Below are 22,587 nucleotides of genomic sequence, written 5' to 3'. Positions count from 1 at the left end.
GTACCACACTGAAACAGACCATTAAACCTGGTTTCGATCAATATTTTAGAGGATAACACATGTTAGGTCTAGGTTAGGTCTGGGATTTGCACTCATCAGGCTCATACTTTCGCATATTTCTCATACTTGATGGCCAGATCCTGGGCTTTTTCTGGTTTGGATCACGTAGTAATGTGGTACCACACTGAAACTGTCGACTAATGCTGGCCTCGGTCAATATTTTAGAGGATAACGCATGTTAGGTCTAGGTTAGGTCTGGGATTTGCTCTCATCAGGCTCATACTTTCGCATGTTTCTCATACTTGATGGCCAGATTCTGGGCTTTTTTTAGTTTGGATCACGCAGTAATGTGGTACCACACTGAAACAGACCATTAAACCTGGTTTCGATCAATATTTTAGAGGATAACACATGTTAGGTCTAGGTTAGGTCTGGGATTTGCACTCATCAGGCTCATACTTTCGCATATTTCTCATACTTGATGGCCAGATTCTGGGCTTTTTTTAGTTTGGATCACCTAGTAATGTGGTACCACACTGAAACAGACCATTAAACCTGGTTTCGATCAATATTTCAGAGCATAACACATGTTAGGTCTAGGTTAGGTCTGGGATTTGGTCTCATCAGGCTCATACATTCGCATACTTCTCATACTTGATGGCCAGATCCCGGGCTATTTCTGGTTTGGATCACGTGGTAATGCGTTACCCCACTGAAACAGTCGACTAATCCTGGTCTCGGACAATATTTTAGAGGATAACTCATGTTAGGTCTAGGTTAGGTCTGGGATTTGCTCTCATCAGGCTCATACATTCGCATATTTCTCATACTTGTTGGCCAGATTCTGGGCTTTTTTTGGCTTGGATCACGTAGTAATGTGGTACCACACTGAAACTGTCCATTAAACCTGGTCTCGACCAATATTTTAGAGGATAACGCATGTTAGGTCTATGTCAGGTCTGGGATTTGCTCTCATCAGGCTCATACTGTCGCATATTTCTCATACTTGATGGCCAGATCCTGGGCTTTTTCTGGTTTGGATCACGTAGTAATGTGGTACCACACTGAAACAGTCGACTAATCCTGGTCTCGGCCAATATTTTAGAGGATAACGCATGTTAGGTCTAGGTTAGGTCTCGGATTTGCACTCATCAGGCTCATACTTTCGCATATTTCTCATACTTGATGGCCAGATCCTGGGCTTTTTCTGGTTTGGATCACGTAGTAATGTGGGACCACACTGAAACAGTCGATTAAACCTGGTCTCGATCAATATTTTAGAGGATAACGCATGTTAGGTCTGGGTTAGGTCTGGGATTTGCCCTCTTCAGTCTCATACTTTCGCATTCTTCACATCCTTGTTGGCCAGATCCTGGGTTTTTTCTGGTTTGGATCACATAGTAATGTGGTACCACACTGAAACAGTCGACTAAACCTGGTCACGATCAATATTTTAGAGGATAACGCATGTTAGGTCTGGGTTAGGTCTGGGATTTGCCCTCTTCAGTCTCATACTTTCGCATTCTTCACATCCTTGTTGGCCAGATCCTGGGTTTTTTCTGGTTTGGATCACATAGTAATGTGGTACCACACTGAAACAGTCGATTAAACCTGGTTTCGATCAATATTTTAGAGGATAACGCATGTTAGGTCTGGGTTAGGTCTGGGATTTGCCCTCTTCAGTCTCATACTTTCGCATTCTTCACATCCTTGTTGGCCAGATCCTGGGTTTTTTCTGGTTTGGATCACATAGTAATGTGGTACCACACTGAAACAGTCGACCAAACCTGGTCACGATCAATATTTTAGACGATAACGCATGTTAGGTCTAGGTTAGCGCTGGGATTTGCTCCCATCAGGCTCATACTTTCGCATATTTCTCATACTTGATGGCCAGATTCTGGGTTTTTTCTAGTTTCGATCACGTAGTAATGCGGTACCACACTGAAACAGTCCATTAAACCTGGTTTCGATCAAAATTTTAGAGGATAACGCATGTTAGGTCTAGGTTAGGCCTGGGATTTGCCCTCATCAGACTCATACATTCGCATATTTCTCATACTTGATGGCAGATCCTGGGCTTTTTCTGGTTTGGATCACGTGGTAATGTGGTACCACACTGAAACAGTCGACTAATCCTGGTCTCGGTCAATATTTTAGAGGATAACGCATGTTAGGTCTAGGTTAGGTCTCGGATTTGCACCCGTCAGGCTCATACTTTCGCATATTTCTCATACTTGTTGGCCAGATTCTGGGCTTTTTTTGGCTTGGATCACGTAGTAATGTGGTACCACACTGAAACTGTCCATTAAACCTGGTTTCGATCGATATTTTAGAGGATAACGCATGTTAGGTCTGGGTTAGGTCTGGGATTTGCCCTCATCAGTCTCATACTTTCGCATTCTTCACATCCTTGTTGGCCAGATCCTGGGTTTTTTCTGGTTTGGATCACATAGTAATGTGGTACCACACTGAAACCGTCGACTAAACCTGGTCACGATCAATATTTTAAAGGATAACGCATGTTAGGTCTAGGTTAGGGCTGGGATTTGGTCTCATCAGGCTCATACAATCGCGCATTTCCCATACTTGATGGCCAGATCCTGGGCTTTTTCTGGCTTGGATCACGTAGTAATGTGGTACCACACTGAAATTGTCGACTAATGCTGGTCTCGGTCATTATTTTAGAGGATAACGCATGTTAGGTCTAGGTTAGGTCTGGGATTTGCATTCATCTGGCTCATACTTTCGCATATTTCTCATACTTGTTGGCCAGATTCTGGGCTTTTTTTGGCTTGGATCACGTAGTAATGTGGTACCACACTGAAACTGTCCATTAAACCTGGTTTCGATCAATATTTTAGAGGATAACGCATGTTAGGTCTTAGTTAGGTCTGGGATTTGCTCTCATCAGGCTCATACATTCGCATATTTCTCATACTTGATGGCCAGATCCTGGGTTTTTTCTGGTTTGGATCACATAGTAATGTGGTACCACACTGAAACCGTCGACTAAACCTGGTCACGATCAATATTTTAGAGGATAACGCATGTTAGGTCTAGGTTAGGGCTGGGATTTGGTCTCATCAGGCTCATACAATCGCGCATTTCCCATACTTGATGGCCAGATCCTGGGATTTTTCTGGTTTGGATCACGTAGTAATGTGGTACCACACTGAAATTGTCGACTAATGCTGGTCTCGGTCAATATTTTAGAGGATAACGCATGTTAGGTCTAGGTTAGGTCTGGGATTTGCATTCATCTGGCTCATACTTTCGCATATTTCTCATACTTGTTGGCCAGATTCTGGGCTTTTTTTGGCTTGGATCACGTAGTAATGTGGTACCACACTGAAACTGTCCATTAAACCTGGTTTCGATCAATATTTTAGAGGATAACGCATGTTAGGTCTTAGTTAGGTCTGGGATTTGCCCCTCATCAGGCTCATGATTTCGCATATTTCTCATACTTGATGGCCAGATTCTGGGCTTTTTTTGGCTTGGATCAGGTAGTAGTGTGGTACCACACTGAAACAGTCGACTAATCCTGGTCTCGGTCAATATTTTAGAGGATAACGCATGTTAGGTCTAGGTTAGGTCAGGGATTTGCACTCATCAGGCACATACTTTCGCATATTTCTCATACTTGATGGGCAGATCCTGGGCTTTTTCTGGTTTGGATCACGTAGTAATGTGGGACCACACTGAAACTGTCCATTAAACCTGGTTTCGATCAATATTTTAGAGGATAACGCATGTTAGGTCTTAGTTAGGTCTGGGATTTGCCCCTCATCAGGCTCATGATTTCGCATATTTCTCATACTTGATGGCCTGATCCTGGGCTTTTTCTGGTTTGGATCACGTGGTAATGTGGTACCACACTGAAACAGTCGACTAATCCTGGTCTCGGTCAATATTTTAGAGGATAACGCATGTTAGGTCTAGGTTAGGTCTCGGATTTGCACTCGTCAGGCTCATACTTTCGCATTCATCACATCCTTGTTGGACAGATCCTGGGTTTTTTCTGGTTTGGATCACATAGTAATGTGGTACCACACTGAAACAGTCGACTAAACCTGGTCACGATCAATATTTTAGACGATAACGCATGTTAGGTCTAGGTTAGGGCTGGGATTTGCTCCCATCAGGCTCATACTTTCGCATATTTCTGATACTTGATGGCCAGATTCTGGTCTTTTTCTAGTTTCGATCACGTAGTAAAGCGGTACCACACTGAAACAGTCCATTAAACCTGGTTTCAATCAAAATTTTAGAGGATAACGCATGTTAGGTCTAGGTTAGGCCTGGGATTTGCCCTCATCAGACTCATACATTCGCATATTTCTCATACTTGATGGCCTGATCCTGGGCTTTTTCTGGTTTGGATCACGTGGTAATGTGGTACCACACTGAAACAGTCGACTAATCCTGGTCTCGGTCAATATTTTAGAGGATAACGCATGTTAGGTCTAGGTTAGGTCTCGGATTTGCACTCGTCAGGCTCATACTTTCGCATATTTCTCATACTTGTTGGCCAGATTCTGGGCTTTTTTTGGCTTGGATCACGTAGTAATGTGGTACCACACTGAAACTGTCCATTAAACCAGGTTTCGATCAATATTTTAGAGGATAACGCATGTTAGGTCTATGTTAGTTCTGGGATTTGCTCCCATCAGGCTCAAACATTCGCATATTTCTCATACTTGATGGCCAGATCCTGGGCTTTTTCTGGTTTGGATCACGTAGTAATGTGGTACCACACTGAAACAGTCGACTAATCCTGGTCTCGGTCAATATTCTGGAGGATAACGCATGTTAGGTCTAGGTTAGGTCTGGGATTTGCACTCATCAGGCTCATACTTTCGCATATATCTCATATTTGATGGCCGGATTCTTGGCCTTTTATGGTTTAGATCACGTAGTAATGCGGTACCACACTGAAACAGTCCATTAAACCTGGTTCCGATCAATATTTTAGAGGATAACGCATGTTAGGTCTGGGTTAGGTCTGGGATTTGCTCTCATCAGGCTCATACATTCGCATATTTCTCATACTTGATGGCCAGATCCTGGGCTTTTTCTGGTTTGGATCACGTGGAAATGTGGTACCACACTGAAACAGTCAATTAGACCTAGTCTGGGTCAACATTTCAAAAGATAACTCATGTTAGGTCTGGGTTAGGTCTGGGATTTGCTCTCATCAGGCTCATACTTTCGCATATTTCTCATACTTGTTGGCTAGATTCTGGGCTTTTTTTGGCTTGGATCACCTAGTAATGTGGTACCACACTGAAACAGACCATTAAACCTGGTTTCGATCAATATTTTAGAGCATAACACATGTTAGGTCTAGGTTAGGTCTGGGATTTGGTCTCATCAGGCTCATACATTCGCATATTTCTCATACTTGATGGCCAGATCCCGGGCTATTTCTGGTTTGGATCACGTGGTAATGCGTTACCCCACTGAAACAGTCGACTAATCCTGGTCTCGGACAATATTTTAGAGGATAACTCATGTTAGGTCTAGGTTAGGTCTGGGATTTGCTCTCATCAGGCTCATACATTCGCATATTTCTCATACTTGATGGCCAGATCCTGGGCTTCTTCTGGTTTGGATCACGTAGTAATGTGGTACCACACTGAAACAGCCGACTAATCCTGGTCTCGGTCAATATTTTAGAGGATAACGCATGTTAGGTCTAGGTTAGGTCTGGGATTTGCACTCATCAGGCTCATACTTTCGCATATATCTCATACTTGATGGCCGCATTCTTGGCCTTTTATGGTTTAGATCACGTAGTAATGCGGTACCACACTGAAACAGTCCATTAAACCTGGTTCCGATCAATATTTTTGAGGATAACGCATGTTAGGTCTGGGCTAGGTCTGGGATTTGCTCTCATCAGGCTCATACATTCGCATATTTCTCATACTTGATGGCCAGATCCTGGGCTTTTTCTGGTTTGGATCACGTAGTAATGTGGTACCACACTGAAACAGTCGACTAACCCTGGTCTCGGCCAATATTTTAGAGGATAACGCATGTTAGGTCTAGGTTAGGTCTGGGATTTGCACTCATCAGGCTCATACTTTCGCATATTTCTCATACTTGTTGGCCAGATTCTGGGCTTTTTTTAGTTTGGATCACGCAGTAATGTGGTACCACACTGAAACAGACCATTAAACCTGGTTTCGATCAATATTTTAGAGGATAACACATGTTAGGTCTAGGTTAGGTCTGGGATTTGCACTCATCAGGCTCATACTTTCGCATATTTCTCATACTTGATGGCCAGATCCTGGGCTTTTTCTGGTTTGGATCACGTAGTAATGTGGTACCACACTGAAACTGTCGACTAATGCTGGCCTCGGTCAATATTTTAGAGGATAACGCATGTTAGGTCTAGGTTAGGTCTGGGATTTGCTCTCATCAGGCTCATACTTTCGCATGTTTCTCATACTTGATGGCCAGATTCTGGGCTTTTTTTAGTTTGGATCACGCAGTAATGTGGTACCACACTGAAACAGACCATTAAACCTGGTTTCGATCAATATTTTAGAGGATAACACATGTTAGGTCTAGGTTAGGTCTGGGATTTGCACTCATCAGGCTCATACTTTCGCATATTTCTCATACTTGATGGCCAGATTCTGGGCTTTTTTTAGTTTGGATCACCTAGTAATGTGGTACCACACTGAAACAGACCATTAAACCTGGTTTCGATCAATATTTCAGAGCATAACACATGTTAGGTCTAGGTTAGGTCTGGGATTTGGTCTCATCAGGCTCATACATTCGCATACTTCTCATACTTGATGGCCAGATCCCGGGCTATTTCTGGTTTGGATCACGTGGTAATGCGTTACCCCACTGAAACAGTCGACTAATCCTGGTCTCGGACAATATTTTAGAGGATAACTCATGTTAGGTCTAGGTTAGGTCTGGGATTTGCTCTCATCAGGCTCATACATTCGCATTCTTCACATCCTTGTTGGCCAGATCCTGGGTTTTTTCCGGTTTGGATCACGTAGTAATGTGGTACCACACTGAAACAGTCGACTAAACCTGGTCACGATCAATATTTTAGAGGATAACGCATGTTAGGTCTAGGTTAGGGCTGGGATTTGCTCTCATGAGGCTCATACATTCGCATATATCTCATACTTGTTGACCAGATCCTGGGCTTTTTCTGGTTTGGATCACGTAGTAATGTGGTACCACACTGAAACAGTCGACTAATCCTGGTCTCGATCAATATTTTAGAGGATAACGCATGTTAGGTCTGGGTTAGGTCTCGGATTTGCACTCATCAGGCTCATACTTTCGCATATTTCTCATACTTGATGGCCAGATCCTGGGCTTTTTCTGGTTTGGATCACGTAGTAATGTGGTACCACACTGAAACAGTCGACTAATCCTGGTCTCGGCCAATATTTTAGAGGATAACGCATGTTAGGTCTAGGTTAGGTCTGGGATTTGCTCTCATCAGGCTCATACATTCGCATATTTCTCATACTTGTTGGCCAGATTCTGGGCTTTTTTTGGCTTGGATCACGTAGTAATGTGGTACCACACTGAAACTGTCCATTAAACCTGGTCTCGATCAATATTTTAGAGGATAACGCATGTTAGGTCTATGTCAGGTCTGGGATTTGCTCTCATCAGGCTCATACTGTCGCATATTTCTCATACTTGATGGCCAGATCCTGGGCTTTTTCTGGTTTGGATCACGTAGTAATGTGGTACCACACTGAAACAGTCGACTAATCCTGGTCTCGGCCAATATTTTAGAGGATAACGCATGTTAGGTCTAGGTTAGGTCTCGGATTTGCACTCATCAGGCTCATACATTCGCATTCTTCACATCCTTGTTGGCCAGATCCTGGGTTTTTTCCGGTTTGGATCACGTAGTAATGTGGTACCACACTGAAACAGTCGACTAAACCTGGTCACGATCAATATTTTAGAGGATAACGCATGTTAGGTCTAGGTTAGGGCTGGGATTTGCTCTCATGAGGCTCATACATTCGCATATATCTCATACTTGTTGACCAGATCCTGGGCTTTTTCTGGTTTGGATCACGTAGTAATGTGGTACCACACTGAAACAGTCGACTAATCCTGGTCTCGATCAATATTTTAGAGGATAACGCATGTTAGGTCTGGGTTAGGTCTCGGATTTGCACTCATCAGGCTCATACTTTCGCATATTTCTCATACTTGATGGCCAGATCCTGGGCTTTTTCTGGTTTGGATCACGTAGTAATGTGGTACCACACTGAAACAGTCGACTAATCCTGGTCTCGGCCAATATTTTAGAGGATAACGCATGTTAGGTCTAGGTTAGGTCTGGGATTTGCTCTCATCAGGCTCATACATTCGCATATTTCTCATACTTGTTGGCCAGATTCTGGGCTTTTTTTGGCTTGGATCACGTAGTAATGTGGTACCACACTGAAACTGTCCATTAAACCTGGTCTCGATCAATATTTTAGAGGATAACGCATGTTAGGTCTATGTCAGGTCTGGGATTTGCTCTCATCAGGCTCATACTGTCGCATATTTCTCATACTTGATGGCCAGATCCTGGGCTTTTTCTGGTTTGGATCACGTAGTAATGTGGTACCACACTGAAACAGTCGACTAATCCTGGTCTCGGCCAATATTTTAGAGGATAACGCATGTTAGGTCTAGGTTAGGTCTCGGATTTGCACTCATCAGGCTCATACTTTCGCATATTTCTCATACTTGATGGCCAGATCCTGGGCTTTTTCTGGTTTGGATCACGTAGTAATGTGGGACCACACTGAAACAGTCGATTAAACCTGGTCTCGATCAATATTTTAGAGGATAACGCATGTTAGGTCTGGGTTAGGTCTGGGATTTGCCCTCTTCAGTCTCATACTTTCGCATTCTTCACATCCTTGTTGGCCAGATCCTGGGTTTTTTCTGGTTTGGATCACATAGTAATGTGGTACCACACTGAAACAGTCGACTAAACCTGGTCACGATCAATATTTTAGAGGATAACGCATGTTAGGTCTGGGTTAGGTCTGGGATTTGCCCTCTTCAGTCTCATACTTTCGCATTCTTCACATCCTTGTTGGCCAGATCCTGGGTTTTTTCTGGTTTGGATCACATAGTAATGTGGTACCACACTGAAACAGTCGATTAAACCTGGTTTCGATCAATATTTTAGAGGATAACGCATGTCAGGTCTATGTTAGGTCTGGGATTTGCTCTGATCAGGCTCATACTTTCGCATATTTGTCATACTTGTTGACCAGATTCTGGGCTTCTTTTGGCTTGGATCACGTAGTAATGTGGGACCACACTGAAACAGTCGATTAAACCTGGTCTCGATCAATATTTTAGAGGATAACGCATGTTAGGTCTGGGTTAGGTCTGGGATTTGCCCTCTTCAGTCTCATACTTTCGCATTCTTCACATCCTTGTTGGCCAGATCCTGGGTTTTTTCTGGTTTGGATCACATAGTAATGTGGTACCACACTGAAACAGTCGACTAAACCTGGTCACGATCAATATTTTAGAGGATAACGCATGTTAGGTCTAGGTTAGGGCTGGGATTTGGTCTCATCAGGCTCATACATTCGCATATTTCTCATACTTGTTGGCCAGATTCTGGGCTTTTTTTGGCTTGGATCACCTAGTAATGTGGTACCACACTGAAACAGACCATTAAACCTGGTTTCGATCAATATTTTAGAGCATAACACATGTTAGGTCTAGGTTAGGTCTGGGATTTGGTCTCATCAGGCTCATACATTCGCATATTTCTCATACTTGTTGGCCAGATTCTGGGCTTTTTTTGGCTTGGATCACGTAGTAATGTGGTACCACACTGAAACTGTCCATTAAACCTGGTCTCGATCAATATTTTAGAGGATAACGCATGTTAGGTCTGGGTTAGGTCTGGGATTTGCCCTCTTCAGTCTCATACTTTCGCATTCTTCACATCCTTGTTGGCCAGATCCTGGGTTTTTTCTGGTTTGGATCACATAGTAATGTGGTACCACACTGAAACAGTCGACTAAACCTGGTCACGATCAATATTTTAGAGGATAACGCATGTTAGGTCTAGGTTAGGGCTGGGATTTGGTCTCATCAGGCTCATACAATCGCGCATTTCTCATACTTGATGGCCAGATCCTGGGCTTCTTCTGGTTTGGATCACGTAGTAATGTGGTACCACACTGAAATTGTCGACTAATGCTGGTTTCGGTCAATATTTTAGAGGATAACGCATGTTAGGTCTAGGTTAGGGCTGGGATTTGGTCTCATCAGGCTCATACAATCGCGCATTTCTCATACTTGATGGCCAGATCCTGGGCTTTTTCTGGTTTGGATCACGTAGTAATGTGGTACCATACTGAAACAGTCGACTAATCCTGGTCTCGGTCAATATTTTAGAGGATGACGCATGTCAGGTCTAGGTTAGGTCTGGGATTTGCACTCATCAGGCTCATACTTTCGCATATTTCTGATACTTGATGGCCAGATTCTTGGCCTTTTATGGTTTAGATCTCGTATTAATGCGGTACCACACTGAAACAGTCGACTAATCCAAGTCTCGGTCAATATTTTAGAGGATAACGCATGTTAGGTCTAGGTTAGGTCTGGGATTTGCACTCATCAGGCACATACTTTCGCATTTTTCTCATACTTGATGGCCAGATCCTGAGCTTTTTCTGGTTTGGATCACGTAGTAATGTGGGACCACACTGAAACAGTCGATTAAACCTGGTCTCGATCCATATCTTAGAGGATAACGCATGTCAGGTCTATGTTAGGTCTGGGATTTGTTCTCATCAGGCTCATACTTTCGCATATCTCTCATACTTGTTGGCCAGATCCTGGGCTTTCACTGGTTTGGTTCACGTAGTAATGTGGGACCACACTGAAACAATCGATTAAACCTGGTCTCGATCAATATTTTAGAGGATAACGCATGTTAGGTGTGGGTTAGGTCTGGGATTTGCCCTCTTCAGTCTCATACTTTCGCATTCTTCACATCCTTCTTGGCCAGATCCTGGGTTTTTTCTGGTTTGGATCACATAGTAATGTGGTACCACACTGAAACAGACCATTAAACCTGGTTTCGATCAATATTTTAGAGCATAACACATGTTAGGTCTAGGTTAGGTCTGGGATTTGGTCTCATCAGGCTCATACATTCGCATATTTCTCATACTTGATGGCCAGATCCCGGGCTATTTCTGGTTTGGATCACGTGGTAATGCGTTACCCCACTGAAACAGTCGACTAATCCTGGTCTCGGACAATATTTTAGAGGATAACTCATGTTAGGTCTAGGTTAGGTCTGGGATTTGCTCTCATCAGGCTCATACATTCGCATATTTCTCATACTTGATGGCCAGATCCTGGGCTTCTTCTGGTTTGGATCACGTAGTAATGTGGTACCACACTGAAACAGCCGACTAATCCTGGTCTCGGTCAATATTTTAGAGGATAACGCATGTTAGGTCTAGGTTAGGTCTGGGATTTGCACTCATCAGGCTCATACTTTCGCATATATCTCATACTTGATGGCCGCATTCTTGGCCTTTTATGGTTTAGATCACGTAGTAATGCGGTACCACACTGAAACAGTCCATTAAACCTGGTTCCGATCAATATTTTTGAGGATAACGCATGTTAGGTCTGGGCTAGGTCTGGGATTTGCTCTCATCAGGCTCATACATTCGCATATTTCTCATACTTGATGGCCAGATCCTGGGCTTTTTCTGGTTTGGATCACGTAGTAATGTGGTACCACACTGAAACAGTCGACTAACCCTGGTCTCGGCCAATATTTTAGAGGATAACGCATGTTAGGTCTAGGTTAGGTCTGGGATTTGCACTCATCAGGCTCATACTTTCGCATATTTCTCATACTTGTTGGCCAGATTCTGGGCTTTTTTTAGTTTGGATCACGCAGTAATGTGGTACCACACTGAAACAGACCATTAAACCTGGTTTCGATCAATATTTTAGAGGATAACACATGTTAGGTCTAGGTTAGGTCTGGGATTTGCACTCATCAGGCTCATACTTTCGCATATTTCTCATACTTGATGGCCAGATTCTGGGCTTTTTTTAGTTTGGATCACCTAGTAATGTGGTACCACACTGAAACAGACCATTAAACCTGGTTTCGATCAATATTTCAGAGCATAACACATGTTAGGTCTAGGTTAGGTCTGGGATTTGGTCTCATCAGGCTCATACATTCGCATACTTCTCATACTTGATGGCCAGATCCCGGGCTATTTCTGGTTTGGATCACGTGGTAATGCGTTACCCCACTGAAACAGTCGACTAATCCTGGTCTCGGACAATATTTTAGAGGATAACTCATGTTAGGTCTAGGTTAGGTCTGGGATTTGCTCTCATCAGGCTCATACATTCGCATTCTTCACATCCTTGTTGGCCAGATCCTGGGTTTTTTCCGGTTTGGATCACGTAGTAATGTGGTACCACACTGAAACAGTCGACTAAACCTGGTCACGATCAATATTTTAGAGGATAACGCATGTTAGGTCTAGGTTAGGGCTGGGATTTGCTCTCATGAGGCTCATACATTCGCATATATCTCATACTTGTTGACCAGATCCTGGGCTTTTTCTGGTTTGGATCACGTAGTAATGTGGTACCACACTGAAACAGTCGACTAATCCTGGTCTCGATCAATATTTTAGAGGATAACGCATGTTAGGTCTGGGTTAGGTCTCGGATTTGCACTCATCAGGCTCATACTTTCGCATATTTCTCATACTGGATGGCCAGATCCTGGGCTTTTTCTGGTTTGGATCACGTAGTAATGTGGTACCACACTGAAACAGTCGACTAATCCTGGTCTCGGCCAATATTTTAGAGGATAACGCATGTTAGGTCTAGGTTAGGTCTGGGATTTGCTCTCATCAGGCTCATACATTCGCATATTTCTCATACTTGTTGGCCAGATTCTGGGCTTTTTTTGGCTTGGATCACGTAGTAATGTGGTACCACACTGAAACTGTCCATTAAACCTGGTCTCGATCAATATTTTAGAGGATAACGCATGTTAGGTCTATGTCAGGTCTGGGATTTGCTCTCATCAGGCTCATACTGTCGCATATTTCTCATACTTGATGGCCAGATCCTGGGCTTTTTCTGGTTTGGATCACGTAGTAATGTGGTACCACACTGAAACAGTCGACTAATCCTGGTCTCGGCCAATATTTTAGAGGATAACGCATGTTAGGTCTAGGTTAGGTCTCGGATTTGCACTCATCAGGCTCATACTTTCGCATATTTCTCATACTTGATGGCCAGATCCTGGGCTTTTTCTGGTTTGGATCACGTAGTAATGTGGGACCACACTGAAACAGTCGATTAAACCTGGTCTCGATCAATATTTTAGAGGATAACGCATGTTAGGTCTGGGTTAGGTCTGGGATTTGCCCTCTTCAGTCTCATACTTTCGCATTCTTCACATCCTTGTTGGCCAGATCCTGGGTTTTTTCTGGTTTGGATCACATAGTAATGTGGTACCACACTGAAACAGTCGACTAAACCTGGTCACGATCAATATTTTAGAGGATAACGCATGTTAGGTCTGGGTTAGGTCTGGGATTTGCCCTCTTCAGTCTCATACTTTCGCATTCTTCACATCCTTGTTGGCCAGATCCTGGGTTTTTTCTGGTTTGGATCACATAGTAATGTGGTACCACACTGAAACAGTCGACTAATCCTGGTCTCGATCAATATTTTAGAGGATAACGCATGTTAGGTCTGGGTTAGGTCTCGGATTTGCACTCATCAGGCTCATACTTTCGCATATTTCTCATACTTGATGGCCAGATCCTGGGCTTTTTCTGGTTTGGATCACGTAGTAATGTGGTACCACACTGAAACAGTCGACTAATCCTGGTCTCGGCCAATATTTTAGAGGATAACGCATGTTAGGTCTAGGTTAGGGCTGGGATTTGGTCTCATCAGGCTCATACAATCGCGCATTTCTCATACTTGATGGCCAGATCCTGGGCTTTTTCTGGTTTGGATCACGTAGTAATGTGGTACCATACTGAAACAGTCGACTAATCCTGGTCTCGGTCAATATTTTAGAGGATGACGCATGTTAGGTCTAGGTTAGGTCTGGGATTTGCACTCATCAGGCTCATACTTTCGCATATTTCTGATACTTGATGGCCAGATTCTTGGCCTTTTATGGTTTAGATCTCGTAGTAATGCGGTACCACACTGAAACAGTCGACTAATCCAAGTCTCGGTCAATATTTTAGAGGATAACGCATGTTAGGTCTAGGTTAGGTCTGGGATTTGCACTCATCAGGCACATACTTTCGCATTTTTCTCATACTTGATGGCCAGATCCTGGGCTTTTTCTGGTTTGGATCACGTAGTAATGTGGGACCACACTGAAACAGTCGATTAAACCTGGTCTCGATCCATATTTTAGAGGATAACGCATGTCAGGTCTATGTTAGGTCTGGGATTTGTTCTCATCAGGCTCATACTTTCGCATATCTCTCATACTTGTTGGCCAGATCCTGGGCTTTCACTGGTTTGGTTCACGTAGTAATGTGGGACCACACTGAAACAATCGATTAAACCTGGTCTCGATCAATATTTTAGAGGATAACGCATGTTAGGTGTGGGTTAGGTCTGGGATTTGCCCTCTTCAGTCTCATACTTTCGCATTCTTCACATCCTTCTTGGCCAGATCCTGGGTTTTTTCTGGTTTGGATCACATAGTAATGTGGTACCACACTGAAACAGTCGACCAAACCTGGTCACGATCAATATTTTAGACGATAACGCATGTTAGGTCTAGGTTAGCGCTGGGATTTGCTCCCATCAGGCTCATACTTTCGCATATTTCTGATACTTGATGGCCAGATTCTGGTCTTTTTCTAGTTTCGATCACGTAGTAATGCGGTACCACACTGAAACAGTCCATTAAACCTGGTTTCGATCAAAATTTTAGAGGATAACGCATGTTAGGTCTAGGTTAGGCCTGGGATTTGCACTCATCAGACTCATACATTCGCATATTTCTCATACTTGATGGCAGATCCTGGGCTTTTTCTGGTTTGGATCACGTGGTAATGTGGTACCACACTGAAATTGTCGACTAATGCTGGTCTCGGTCAATATTTTAGAGGATAACGCATGTTAGGTCTAGGTTAGGTCTGGGATTTGCATTCATCTGGCTCATACTTTCGCATATTTCCCATACTTGATGGCCAGATCCTGGGCTTTTTCTGGTTTGGATCACGTAGTAATGTGGTACCACACTGAAATTGTCAACTAATGCTGGTCTCGGTCAATATTTTAGAGGATAACGCATGTTAGGTCTAGGTTAGGTCTGGGATTTGCATTCATCTGGCTCATACTTTCGCATATTTCTCATACTTGATGGCCAGATCCTGGGCTTTTTCTGGTTTGGATCACGTGGAAATGTGGTACCACACTGAAACAGTCAATTAGACCTAGTCTGGGTCAACATTTCAAAAGATAACTCATGTTAGGTCTGGGTTAGGTCTGGGATTTGCTCTCATCAGGCTCATACTTTCGCATATTTCTCATACTTGTTGGCCAGATTCTGGGCTTTTTCTGGTTTGGATCACGTGGTAATGTGGTACCACACTGAAATTGTCGACTAATGCTGGTCTCGATCAATATTTTAGAGGATAACGCATGTTAGGTCTGGGTTAGGTCTGGGATTTGCCCTCTTCAGTCTCATACTTTCGCATTCTTCACATCCTTGTTGGCCAGATCCTGGGTTTTTTCTGGTTTGGATCACATAGTAATGTGGTACCACACTGAAACAGTCGACTAAACCTGGTCACGATCAATATTTTAGAGGATAACGCATGTTAGGTCTAGGTTAGGGCTGGGATTTGGTCTCATCAGGCTCATACATTCGCATATTTCTCATACTTGTTGGCCAGATTCTGGGCTTTTTTTGGCTTGGATCACCTAGTAATGTGGTACCACACTGAAACAGTCCATTAAACCTGGTTCCGATCAATATTTTAGAGGATAACGCATGTTAGGTCTGGGTTAGGTCTGGGATTTGCTCTCATCAGGCTCATACATTCGCATATTTCTCATACTTGATGGCCAGATCCTGGGCTTTTTCTGGTTTGGATCACGTGGAAATGTGGTACCACACTGAAACAGTCAATTAGACCTAGTCTGGGTCAACATTTCAAAAGATAACTCATGTTAGGTCTGGGTTAGGTCTGGGATTTGCTCTCATCAGGCTCATACTTTCGCATATTTCTCATACTTGTTGGCCAGATTCTGGGCTTTTTTTGGCTTGGATCACCTAGTAATGTGGTACCACACTGAAACAGACCATTAAACCTGGTTTCGATCAATATTTTAGAGCATAACACATGTTAGGTCTAGGTTAGGTCTGGGATTTGGTCTCATCAGGCTCATACATTCGCATATTTCTCATACTTGATGGCCAGATCCCGGGCTATTTCTGGTTTGGATCACGTGGTAATGCGTTACCCCACTGAAACAGTCGACTAATCCTGGTCTCGGACAATATTTTAGAGGATAACTCATGTTAGGTCTAGGTTAGGTCTGGGATTTGCTCTCATCAGGCTCATACATTCGCATATTTCTCATACTTGATGGCCAGATCCTGGGCTTCTTCTGGTTTGGATCACGTAGTAATGTGGTACCACACTGAAACAGCCGACTAATCCTGGTCTCGGTCAATATTTTAGAGGATAACGCATGTTAGGTCTAGGTTAGGTCTGGGATTTGCACTCATCAGGCTCATACTTTCGCATATATCTCATACTTGATGGCCGCATTCTTGGCCTTTTATGGTTTAGATCACGTAGTAATGCGGTACCACACTGAAACAGTCCATTAAACCTGGTTCCGATCAATATTTTTGAGGATAACGCATGTTAGGTCTGGGCTAGGTCTGGGATTTGCTCTCATCAGGCTCATACATTCGCATATTTCTCATACTTGATGGCCAGATCCTGGGCTTTTTCTGGTTTGGATCACGTAGTAATGTGGTACCACACTGAAACAGTCGACTAACCCTGGTCTCGGCCAATATTTTAGAGGATAACGCATGTTAGGTCTAGGTTAGGTCTGGGATTTGCACTCATCAGGCTCATACTTTCGCATATTTCTCATACTTGTTGGCCAGATTCTGGGCTTTTTTTAGTTTGGATCACGCAGTAATGTGGTACCACACTGAAACAGACCATTAAACCTGGTTTCGATCAATATTTTAGAGGATAACACATGTTAGGTCTAGGTTAGGTCTGGGATTTGCACTCATCAGGCTCATACTTTCGCATATTTCTCATACTTGATGGCCAGATCCTGGGCTTTTTCTGGTTTGGATCACGTAGTAATGTGGTACCACACTGAAACTGTCGACTAATGCTGGCCTCGGTCAATATTTTAGAGGATAACGCATGTTAGGTCTAGGTTAGGTCTGGGATTTGCTCTCATCAGGCTCATACTTTCGCATGTTTCTCATACTTGATGGCCAGATTCTGGGCTTTTTTTAGTTTGGATCACGCAGTAATGTGGTACCACACTGAAACAGACCATTAAACCTGGTTTCGATCAATATTTTAGAGGATAACACATGTTAGGTCTAGGTTAGGTCTGGGATTTGCACTCATCAGGCTCATACTTTCGCATATTTCTCATACTTGATGGCCAGATTCTGGGCTTTTTTTAGTTTGGATCACCTAGTAATGTGGTACCACACTGAAACAGACCATTAAACCTGGTTTCGATCAATATTTCAGAGCATAACACATGTTAGGTCTAGGTTAGGTCTGGGATTTGGTCTCATCAGGCTCATACATTCGCATACTTCTCATACTTGATGGCCAGATCCCGGGCTATTTCTGGTTTGGATCACGTGGTAATGCGTTACCCCACTGAAACAGTCGACTAATCCTGGTCTCGGACAATATTTTAGAGGATAACTCATGTTAGGTCTAGGTTAGGTCTGGGATTTGCTCTCATCAGGCTCATACATTCGCATTCTTCACATCCTTGTTGGCCAGATCCTGGGTTTTTTCCGGTTTGGATCACGTAGTAATGTGGTACCACACTGAAACAGTCGACTAAACCTGGTCACGATCAATATTTTAGAGGATAACGCATGTTAGGTCTAGGTTAGGGCTGGGATTTGCTCTCATGAGGCTCATACATTCGCATATATCTCATACTTGTTGACCAGATCCTGGGCTTTTTCTGGTTTGGATCACGTAGTAATGTGGTACCACACTGAAACAGTCGACTAATCCTGGTCTCGGCCAATATTTTAGAGGATAACGCATGTTAGGTCTGGGTTAGGTCTCGGATTTGCACTCATCAGGCTCATACTTTCGCATATTTCTCATACTTGATGGCCAGATCCTGGGCTTTTTCTGGTTTGGATCACGTAGTAATGTGGTACCACACTGAAACAGTCGACTAATCCTGGTCTCGGCCAATATTTTAGAGGATAACGCATGTTAGGTCTAGGTTAGGTCTGGGATTTGCTCTCATCAGGCTCATACATTCGCATATTTCTCATACTTGTTGGCCAGATTCTGGGCTTTTTTTGGCTTGGATCACGTAGTAATGTGGTACCACACTGAAACTGTCCATTAAACCTGGTCTCGATCAATATTTTAGAGGATAACGCATGTTAGGTCAATGTCAGGTCTGGGATTTGCTCTCATCAGGCTCATACTGTCGCATATTTCTCATACTTGATGGCCAGATCCTGGGCTTTTTCTGGTTTGGATCACGTAGTAATGTGGTACCACACTGAAACAGTCGACTAATCCTGGTCTCGGCCAATATTTTAGAGGATAACGCATGTTAGGTCTAGGTTAGGTCTCGGATTTGCACTCATCAGGCTCATACTTTCGCATATTTCTCATACTTGATGGCCAGATCCTGGGCTTTTTCTGGTTTGGATCACGTAGTAATGTGGGACCACACTGAAACAGTCGATTAAACCTGGTCTCGATCAATATTTTAGAGGATAACGCATGTTAGGTCTGGGTTAGGTCTGGGATTTGCCCTCTTCAGTCTCATACTTTCGCATTCTTCACATCCTTGTTGGCCAGATCCTGGGTTTTTTCTGGTTTGGATCACATAGTAATGTGGTACCACACTGAAACAGTCGACTAAACCTGGTCACGATCAATATTTTAGAGGATAACGCATGTTAGGTCTGGGTTAGGTCTGGGATTTGCCCTCTTCAGTCTCATACTTTCGCATTCTTCACATCCTTGTTGGCCAGATCCTGGGTTTTTTCTGGTTTGGATCACATAGTAATGTGGTACCACACTGAAACAGTCGATTAAACCTGGTTTCGATCAATATTTTAGAGGATAACGCATGTCAGGTCTATGTTAGGTCTGGGATTTGCTCTGATCAGGCTCATACTTTCGCATATTTGTCATACTTGTTGACCAGATTCTGGGCTTTTTTTGGCTTGGATCACGTAGTAATGTGGGACCACACTGAAACAGTCGATTAAACCTGGTCTCGATCAATATTTTAGAGGATAACGCATGTTAGGTCTGTGTTAGGTCTGGGATTTGCCCTCTTCAGTCTCATACTTTCGCATTCTTCACATCCTTGTTGGCCAGATCCTGGGTTTTTTCTGGTTTGGATCACATGGTAATGTGGTACCACACTGAAACAGTCGACTAAACCTGGTCACGATCAATATTTTAGAGGATAACGCATGTTAGGTCTAGGTTAGGGCTGGGATTTGGTCTCATCAGGCTCATACATTCGCATATTTCTCATACTTGTTGGCCAGATTCTGGGCTTTTTTTGGCTTGGATCACCTAGTAATGTGGTACCACACTGAAACAGACCATTAAACCTGGTTTCGATGAATATTTTAGAGCATAACACATGTTAGGTCTAGGTTAGGTCTGGGATTTGGTCTCATCAGGCTCATACATTCGCATATTTCTCATACTTGTTGGCCAGATTCTGGGCTTTTTTTGGCTTGGATCACGTAGTAATGTGGTACCACACTGAAACTGTCCATTAAACCTGGTCTCGATCAATATTTTAGAGGATAACGCATGTTAGGTCTGGGTTAGGTCTGGGATTTGCCCTCTTCAGTCTCATACTTTCGCATTCTTCACATCCTTGTTGGCCAGATCCTGGGTTTTTTCTGGTTTGGATCACATAGTAATGTGGTACCACACTGAAACAGTCGACTAAACCTGGTCACGATCAATATTTTAGAGGATAACGCATGTTAGGTCTAGGTTAGGGCTGGGATTTGGTCTCATCAGGCTCATACAATCGCGCATTTCTCATACTTGATGGCCAGATCCTGGGCTTCTTCTGGTTTGGATCACGTAGTAATGTGGTACCACACTGAAATTGTCGACTAATGCTGGTTTCGGTCAATATTTTAGAGGATAACGCATGTTAGGTCTAGGTTAGGGCTGGGATTTGGTCTCATCAGGCTCATACAATCGCGCATTTCTCATACTTGATGGCCAGATCCTGGGCTTTTTCTGGTTTGGATCACGTAGTAATGTGGTACCATACTGAAACAGTCGACTAATCCTGGTCTCGGTCAATATTTTAGAGGATGACGCATGTTAGGTCTAGGTTAGGTCTGGGATTTGCACTCATCAGGCTCATACTTTCGCATATTTCTGATACTTGATGGCCAGATTCTTGGCCTTTTATGGTTTAGATCTCGTAGTAATGCGGTACCACACTGAAACAGTCGACTAATCCAAGTCTCGGTCAATATTTTAGAGGATAACGCATGTTAGGTCTAGGTTAGGTCTGGGATTTGCACTCATCAGGCACATACTTTCGCATTTTTCTCATACTTGATGGCCAGATCCTGGGCTTTTTCTGGTTTGGATCACGTAGTAATGTGGGACCACACTGAAACAGTCGATTAAACCTGGTCTCGATCCATATTTTAGGGGATAACGCATGTCAGGTCTATGTTAGGTCTGGGATTTGTTCTCATCAGGCTCATACTTTCGCATATCTCTCATACTTGTTGGCCAGATCCTGGGCTTTCACTGGTTTGGTTCACGTAGTAATGTGGGACCACACTGAAACAATCGATTAAACCTGGTCTCGATCAATATTTTAGAGGATAACGCATGTTAGGTGTGGGTTAGGTCTGGGATTTGCCCTCTTCAGTCTCATACTTTCGCATTCTTCACATCCTTCTTGGCCAGATCCTGGGTTTTTTCTGGTTTGGATCACATAGTAATGTGGTACCACACTGAAACAGTCGACCAAACCTGGTCACGATCAATATTTTAGACGATAACGCATGTTAGGTCTAGGTTAGCGCTGGGATTTGCTCCCATCAGGCTCATACTTTCGCATATTTCTGATACTTGATGGCCAGATTCTGGTCTTTTTCTAGTTTCGATCACGTAGTAATGCGGTACCACACTGAAACAGTCCATTAAACCTGGTTTCGATCAAAATTTTAGAGGATAACGCATGTTAGGTCTAGGTTAGGCCTGGGATTTGCACTCATCAGACTCATACATTCGCATATTTCTCATACTTGATGGCAGATCCTGGGCTTTTTCTGGTTTGGATCACGTGGTAATGTGGTACCACACTGAAATTGTCGACTAATGCTGGTCTCGGTCAATATTTTAGAGGATAACGCATGTTAGGTCTAGGTTAGGTCTGGGATTTGCATTCATCTGGCTCATACTTTCGCATATTTCCCATACATGATGGCCAGATCCTGGGCTTTTTCTGGTTTGGATCACGTAGTAATGTGGTACCACACTGAAATTGTCAACTAATGCTGGTCTCGGTCAATATTTTAGAGGATAACGCATGTTAGGTCTAAGTTAGGTCTGGGATTTGCATTCATCTGGCTCATACTTTCGCATATTTCTCATACTTGATGGCCAGATCCTGGGCTTTTTCTGGTTTGGATCACGTGGAAATGTGGTACCACACTGAAACAGTCAATTAGACCTAGTCTGGGTCAACATTTCAAAAGATAACTCATGTTAGGTCTGGGTTAGGTCTGGGATTTGCTCTCATCAGGCTCATACTTTCGCATATTTCTCATACTTGTTGGCCAGATTCTGGGCTTTTTTTGGCTTGGATCACCTAGTAATGTGGTACCACACTGAAACAGACCATTAAACCTGGTTTCGATCAATATTTTAGAGCATAACACATGTTAGGTCTAGGTTAGGTCTGGGATTTGGTCTCATCAGGCTCATACATTCGCATATTTCTCATACTTGATGGCCAGATCCCGGGCTATTTCTGGTTTGGATCACGTGGTAATGCGTTACCCCACTGAAACAGTCGACTAATCCTGGTCTCGGACAATATTTTAGAGGATAACTCATGTTAGGTCTAGGTTAGGTCTGGGATTTGCTCTCATCAGGCTCATACATTCGCATATTTCTCATACTTGATGGCCAGATCCTGGGCTTCTTCTGGTTTGGATCACGTAGTAATGTGGTACCACACTGAAACAGCCGACTAATCCTGGTCTCGGTCAATATTTTAGAGGATAACGCA

The sequence above is a fragment of the Colletes latitarsis genome, chromosome 1, assembly GCF_051014445.1.
Source record: "Colletes latitarsis isolate SP2378_abdomen chromosome 1, iyColLati1, whole genome shotgun sequence".
Taxonomy (NCBI): Eukaryota; Metazoa; Arthropoda; class Insecta; order Hymenoptera; family Colletidae; genus Colletes; species Colletes latitarsis.
This window is presented reverse-complemented; position numbering follows the sequence as displayed.